The following is an 8,290-nucleotide window of genomic DNA, read 5'->3' as shown; positions in this document are numbered from 1 at the left end:
GTTGGAGTGTACTTTGGAATTTTTGCACACCTTTAAGTTTTTTGTATACAACTTCTGTAAAAGTTACACAGACCACTTACTACAGTAAAAATTTTAATGTCTTCTACCAGCAGAGGAAAAGTGCTATTTTGTATGGAAGGTGGAAAAATATTTTGGTATGTCACAAGGGTTTTTTTTTAAAGACTAATGATTTACATACATGTACAACGTCAAGCTAAAACATTTAAAGAGGAATTTAACTTGTATCGTAAAACTGCAGGGTATTTACTTTAATAAAACATGGTCACAGCTAAGAGAAAACCTGTGTCTCAAATTAAATATGCAAATTAGTTAGGGTAGGCATCTAATACTACCTGATTCATAGTACTGATTTTCTTGTTTCTCCACACTTCCTTTTTCATTCATACAATGGATGTCCTCAATCCCTTAATGGGCTCACTTATTGAACAGGAGACTTGCAGAAGACCTGCTAGATAATTATCCTGGCTGTGTGAGTCATCTGAAGTGTGAATCATTGTGTGACGTCATCGTGAGTTACCAGTCTAGTTTGAGGATCAGAGCATGATTAATCTCCTTTTAAAACCTGTATTATGAGCAGAGTGTACACAGCTGTAATTGCCGCAGGGTTTTATGGAACAGCTTTCATTATCGTCATTGCAGGTGTTGTAATAAGCTATTGCTGGTGTTGAGCTTGAAAAATAGGCTTTAGGTTTCTTGCGGCGGCAGGTTTTGCAAGGTGTTTTTTGAGGGAATAAAGGTAATGATAGTGGAGCAGAAGATAAGATTTTCTCCCTCAGCAAGATTTTATAAATCCCTTTTTTCTGGAACAAAAAGTTAAAATCCTTGACAGGTTGTTTTTTCTCAAGTATAGCAAAATCTTCAGGATAGCTTTCTAAAGTGCTGGAGTACAGGCTCAGTCTCATATGATATGTATTTAGTGCATATTCTTAAGTTGCTTCCTCTCCTGCTAATTTCTAAGGGCCTGTTCCTGTCTCACTTTTGAAAGCAAGGCAGTGTTATTTTTAGCTGTGGCCTTGATCCCCCGGTATATGAATAAAAACAAAGAGGTAGTTGGGAAGGATCTGCTAAAGCTGTCTGTAAAGATCAGTCACTGGTTTACAGGAAGTTTTCAGTAAGACCAATTAAGGAAGCTGTGGTGGCACTGCTATCGTAGGTGGTGTGTATGTTCTAAAAATCACAGCCTTTTCTCAAAAGCGATCAGTAAGGGTATATTTTTCTAACATTTGGGCAGCTCACATTATATCCATCTGATGTTGGGTGTTCTCTGCTTCCATGGTATTAGATCGATGATGATAATATGCATCTGCCTCCTTCCTCCTTTCCTTTATTTGATCCTTATTTCCAATTTAAAAAAAAAAAAAAAAAAAAGAGCTTTGTTGAGGGGGGAGTAGCTGAACACAGTTTAATTGCAAGTACAAGCTAAGACAGATTAATTCAGCGTTAGTCATAATCTCTGCTGTCTGGAATTCAGAGGTTGGTCTCTACAATCATCCTGGGCTGTTTAAAGCGAAGCATGTCCGGGGAGGTGATTCTCCTCCTCTACTCTGCTCTCTTGAGATCCCACCTGGAGTACTGCACCCAGATCTGGGTCTCCAGTGCAAGAAAGGCACGGATCTGTTGGAGCGGGTCCAGAAGAGGGCCATGAAAATGATCAGAGAGATGGAGCTATGGAGAGAAGCTGTGAGAGTTGGCATTGCTCAGCCTGGAGAAGAGAAAGCTCCCTGAGACCTTATTTTGCCCTTTCAGTGCTTAAAGCAGGCTTATAAGAAAGACAGAGAAGCTTTTTACCAAGGCCTGGGGGGACAGGACAAGGGGTAATGGTTTTAAACTAAGAAAGGGTAGATTTAGATTGGATATTAGGAAGAAATTCTTTACTATGAGGGTGGTGAGACACTCAAAACAGGTTGCCCAGAGAAGTTGTGGATGCCCCACCATTGGAAGTGTTCAAAATCGGGTTGGATGGGGCTTTGAGCAACCTGGTCTAGTGGAAGATGTCCCTACCCATGGCAAGAGGGTTGGACTAGATGATCACGGTCCCTTCCAATGCAAACCATTCTGTGATTCTTTGATAACTGCATTGACAAGCAACCAACTACTTTCCAGCAGCAAGCAAACTTCTGCATCTCAAGTTGCATGCCGTAATTTCATACAGGTACAATGGCAGAAAATCTGAACCTGCTTGAAGGCACTGAATGTTCTTTATCTTATTAAAGCTGCATCTTATGAAAACAATGTACCAGAGGCTTCATACTGTAATAGAAAATTAATGTAAAACGGAAGACACAAGCTTTCTGTAATCATAGCTCTCGTCGTAATAAGCCAGCAGACCATCCTCCATCCTAGGAGGTTCTATGTGCTAATGTTGTTACTTATGTATTAAATGTTGAATACTGGTTATTCAATCGCAGCTAGTGGATTTGGAGTGCATGTGTTTAATTTAGTTTCAGCAATCGTCCCAGTTAAGACTATGCTTTTTAATCGACAACAAGGAATTGCACATTTTAAGACTTCAAAGACATGACACTAACTTTCACTATTGTAGGGGCTGCTTATTTTTTATTAAAAATAGGCTGATGAAGTAGCTGAGCACCTGAGTACCACTCCCTGTGGTACTACCATATTGGGCATCTCCCTGTTTTTGAATAGTCTGACGTATGGGAATTCCTTGACAGTGATGGGAAGGTGGCCGGTGTCCACCAGCAAGCAGTCGGGTGAGCTCGGTGTGAAGCAGCTGTAAGTGAGGGCAGAGGGTGGCAACTGCCACCTGCCCCGAGGAGGGTGCACTGAGCGTGCAGGTTGCCACCCAAGTCACCTGAAGGTGTCCCAATTAAATGAAATTACCATCCCAATTAAGCAGCTGTCCTTGCCACAAGTATCATTAGGTGTAAATCGATTCCTTGGGAAGCATCTTGATTAAGTAGAGTTTTCTAATTAAGCAGTGCACTGCAGTAGTTAATGAGGATTTATAGCTCAACGCAGTAAATTGCAACAGCTGCTTGCTTGCTTGCCAAAGCTAGATTTATTTATGTTTTATCAGAACTTTTAGGTCAGTAATGTCTGTCATGCCACAGAGGATTAGGATTAAGTGTGGGTCATGGAGAAGGGGCTTTGCTGATTTCTATCTTGCCATTCAAACACGTGTGGGAACCTGTTTGAAGGACTACGTATGCATTATCAATACAAGCTGTGTGGAGCAGATCACTGCTGAGCAATATTAGGACGTACTTTTAAATTTCAAAGGCTGTGTTTACTTTTAGATTTCAAAGACTGTTATGACATAATGCACAGGTTGTGTGGATTCATGTCATGTACTACTTAAAAACAAAAACAAAACCAAAAACACAAACAAAACCAAACCAAAAACAAAACAAAACAAAACAAAACAAAACAAAACAGAACCAAATGTCCATGCCAATGAAATTTAAGAGCTGAAATTAGACCACTGTATTTTCTAGGTAAAGTAGCTGCTAGTAAACCCTAGAGATTTGCCTTTACCTGCTTTTTTAATTCCTAAATGTGAAAATGTTTTTTCTCCATTGAGAACTATCAAAATTTGTTAGCGAAATTTACACTATAACTGCTCCTCAAACTCCCCTCCAATACCTGTCAAAAAATTTATATTCATCTGCATAGCTAAACATTACTGGCAGAAGAAAGAGGGGAGCTAACAGCATAGAGGATGATTTTTGAATCTCCAGTGACAGCTATTTATCCAAGCAAAACCTGTGAACTTCTTGCTGTTTCTGGACGTGGTGGCTGGAAAAAACTAAAGGAGCATCCAGCTGGCTTCATTACACGCATATTTGGAGAGGTACAAGGGAGAGCTGCATGGCAGTCAACTTGGAAGCTGCACTAGAATTTTCTAAGTACTACGGCTCACGAAGGCACGTTTGCTGAACTGCTCCTTTCTGCTAATGTCTCTTATTAATTAATTGCATGTGAAGCACGACATCCTGCGGGTGAAGCTCTGTTGGACTTCATTGTACAGCTTTCTTAAAAAAATACACAGATGATGTAGAGGCAATTTTTTTTTTTTTTTTTCCCTAGGGAACTGTGCCAAAAGTACCATTTTAGAGATGCCGTGGAGCAATTTGTTCCTAGCAAATAGTCAGTGGTAACAGTTCAGCAAACTGGGGACATTATTATTAATTATTAACTAAATTTATTTTTCAAACTGAAACATATGAGAAACCTAAATCTTCTCTAAATCTTCTACTTTTTTTAATTAGAATTTAAGAATTTTGTCAGAATGGGGCTAAGGCAACCCACACACCCAGCCATAACTGGCTAAAGTTGGTGTCACTCATAGGTTTTAAGCGGAGAACCCTGCCCTGCCCCTCAGTGCTTTGATACCCTCCCCACCATGTTTGTTACTGTTTTCTTCAGCCAGGGCACATCCTAAAGCTGCAGCTCAAGGGGAAATTGCTTGCATTAAAAAGGACTGACTCCCACAATAATGCCACATTTCCTTGAGCTGGCTCTCGGGTCACACGCTGTGCCACGCATAAGGAACTGGAGGGACGGCCATGTTCCAGGCGCTTGTGTGTGAGATCCTGCTCGCAGCAACCAAGGTTTAACGAGGACTGAAAGGTGCCCAGTCCTTAGGAAGCTGCGAAGTTGTATTGAATGTTGGCCACAGTTGGCAGTTCTGCTACAAACTACCTAATGCACAAGCAGATTATTGTACTCATAACTAATTTACGTGAAAGGTCAGTCACGCAGACTTCACACAACGCAGGTCACGTTGCTCCCAGAAATACATCACCTGGTGACGGGTTTTTTCTGTCATTTTGTTGAGAATGTGTATTTTGGGAAAGAAAGGCTCAGAGAAACAAACCACCGGGCAGCAATTTGTTCCAGCATCGCGCCTTCGCCCTGCGGCAGTGGCGGAGTGGCTCCTGCGGGGACAGGCTGCCACCGTGCGACCATGTCAGCAGGGAAGCAGAGAAAAGTCGGGGCTCGAGTGTACCTGCCAAAATAAATCCCTAACAGCTGCAGTGTCGAGCATATAGAAGTCAAGAATCTAAAAAAAAAAAAAAAAAGAATAAAATTTTGCCAGTATAATACTATAACCACGCGCTAAATGCTGTCCTGTTCCTATTTAGTCTGCTCTCCTCGACCTAAGTCCTTAAGCCGTGGGAGCGATGGGTGATGTCTCTGACTACATAAACATTCAAAATCAGTCTGGTGGGGAGCCCCATCTATTCTTTACTGCATATCACTGACATTCTGCACAAAATACAGAACTCGTTTTGTTGTGGACTTTTCCTGTTGGGGCTTTTATCATTATGTCTGCCAGCCTTGTGAAGAGCAATGCATATTTTTTTCAGTATGTCTGGGGAGTGACATGATGCTAGTCATTTTGTACAGAAGGGGAAAGTGAGGCATAGAGAGACTGAAGGCATAAATTGCCAAACAATCAAACAAAAAAATCAACTAATTTTAAGTACTGAATTTGTGAAATCTGATTCATTCTCTTTTAACCCGCTTACTTAGATACCAATTCGTATATTCAAGCCACTGCTGTTTGCCACCAGCCGCAGCTCTGCTGCTGAACACTCAGAGATTCTTGTCAAACACCCAGAAAAGGACCACGCAAGTCTACAACTGGTGAATTATGGAAAGTTGTACCCAAATGACCTGTGGACCATTGCACTAGCCATCTGCAGCAGGGCAGCACTGCCGGGCAGACTGGGAATGCTCTATTTCCTACGCCTGCCTCATGTATCGCAAGGTTCCTGCAGAGCCCTTCATCACCGTAACACGTCTCACCGCACCAGGGTACGAGGGACTGCACACCACTGCAGCCAGGAACACTGTGGGAAGATAAATGCATAGATAATCTATCTTCAGAGCCTGCTGAAGACAAACAAGCAGGCAGTTTGGGCAACACGAGTGCGCTTGGTATGTGCAAACGTGGTCTTTGCCTGTTGTACAAGCAGAGAGGAGGAAAGGACAACTGGGGATTAATAGTTCCTGAATCAAATGTTTTTAAAATTAAGTTACTGTCTGGTTACTTCTATCTGGAAGAGACTTCCTTTTCAAATTAAGGCTTTTTGTCTACTGCTTTCCATTCCAAATGTCTACACAGTTTGATTACTGAGGTTTAAGCAGAAGGCCAACAGGTCTTCTAATATGTGTAGAAGAGTATAATACCCATTTCTTGAATTCACTGCTAAATCCTGTTTATTTGTGTCAGTTTTAGCCTTTTAGTTTAAAACAATGTCCGGTCTTGGTGACTTCTAACATGGCTTTTCCTCCTGTTGCATTCACAGGTGGGCAGCGCACTCTCAGACCAACAGACGACATCAGCTGCTGATGCATCTGGCAGAGTTTCCCGGATTTGGTGAGACTCTAGAGCTCACCTGTTTTATTTTTAGCTAGTCCGGTAAGTTAACTGAAAGCATCCGCGCCACTCCAAATCCAAAAAACATTCCATTACATATTCTTTCTGAAAATACCAAGAAGGTAACTATGCAAAGATTTTGACGTTAGGTCATTAGAGTAATGATGTCTGCTGCAAAACGTCATTGATATGGATGTTGCACCCAAACCAATGAGTAAAGGAAACTTATCTGGTTCTCATAAGTGTTATTTCCAGAAGATTTGTTAACTGCTTGCTGTGAAAAGCAAATCATGACTCATCAGTGCCCTCCAGGAGGGAACACTCAGTTCTAGGGAGAAGAAGGAAAAAGTTGTAAAACGTCTGTAGCTGGAAAGCAAGAACACCTCAGCACACAGTAGGGAAATGTATACAAAAGTTCAGGAAGTATTCCAACAAGAGACAAAAGGTTTTCACTCCACAGTAAAACACTCCAAGCGTTTGTACAGCATCTTTTCACTAGCAGATGCTTTTTTATGGTGTTTTTCATCAAACCGTGAGCCAGTAGTTAGAGCTACTACCAAACCCAAAGGATAAACATTCATAGTTCTGTGCTGAGAGGTATGATGAAATTTGCACTTTTTCTTTCATTATGTACTTACTCCCTTTTACTCCTCCCATCTAAACAACTTGCCACAAGGGGCACAAACTCTACTAGAAAACAGAATCTCTAAGAATTCTGTTACAAAATAGTCTTTTGCTATTGTCCTATCATAAATCAAACCTGTGTGCCAGTGAAAAAAAAAAAAAAAAAAGAGTACAGATGGACATTTGTGCATTTACCCAATTTATGGTTAAAATACAGTCACAAGTAGGCAACTCACAACTCACTGCGGCCACATGTTGATACCGAACAGCGCTTCACTACGGCAAGGCTAGGAGGGGTTTCTCGGAGCTTCCCCAAGCACAGCATGCTGCTTGCAATATCTCAGGTTTCCTGGTGGGTTTGTGGTTGGTTGTTTGGGTTTTTTCCCCCCACAGTTTTCATTGATTGTTTTTCACATCATTAGTTTGAAACCCTTGTATTTTATTTCAATGAACCTCCCACGTGCAGAGAAGGCCCCATTTAGGTGCACCGAAGAGGCACTAATGCCTGCTTGTTAATACAGTAGATCAAAATTACCAGGAAGCCTGAATGATCAACATTACAGTATGTTAAATGTTTCTTGGTTTTCCCATTCGCCTGTCACTGTAGGATTTTCTTTCTCTCCAACGTAGTTACAACAAGTATAGACTACTTGCGTTGCCCAAGCTTCCCCAGAAAACAGCTCTGCTCTACTGTGTGAAATAAGATACTGAGCAGTTGAAGTTAAAAAAAAAAAAAAAAAAGAAGGACTGGTTTTCTTTTGCACCTAACAAAGCAGAAAGAGATCTTGCAGACAGCTCCCTTTATTCTCCAATTTTATCCCTAACGTTTTTTTTTTTTTGCACACACACTATATATATATACACATATTGCATGCGCACGCACACACAATGTATCTTAACAATATAACAAATCCACCCTAGCAGAAGATGTCACTTTAGTCAATAATCATAGTGGAGGAAACAAAGGTACATACGGAGGAGGAGGAGGGGTTGGCTTAAAGAGCCTGGGTCTCTATTAAAAGATTGGCATAGGAACAATTTAGGCTGCCACATCATTATCACAACATGAACCTCCAGTGCCCATAGCACACAGCACCCAAACAGATTATTGTCTTTAAACTTCTATTCCAGTATACAAATACTGTATGACCAAGGTGCTCATTAATAGAGGGAAAAATTAAATCAAAGTAACGTCACTGATCACAATTACTGGTTATGCGGGGTTTTCTTTCTGCAGTAACTAGTTTGACAGGTTTTCCTAGCTTGCTTTTTTTTTTTGAAACAAGACAAATGTATTTC

Source organism: Vanellus vanellus, assembly GCF_965231255.1.
Source record: "Vanellus vanellus genome assembly, chromosome: Z".
NCBI lineage: Eukaryota > Metazoa > Chordata > Aves > Charadriiformes > Charadriidae > Vanellus > Vanellus vanellus.
This window is presented reverse-complemented; position numbering follows the sequence as displayed.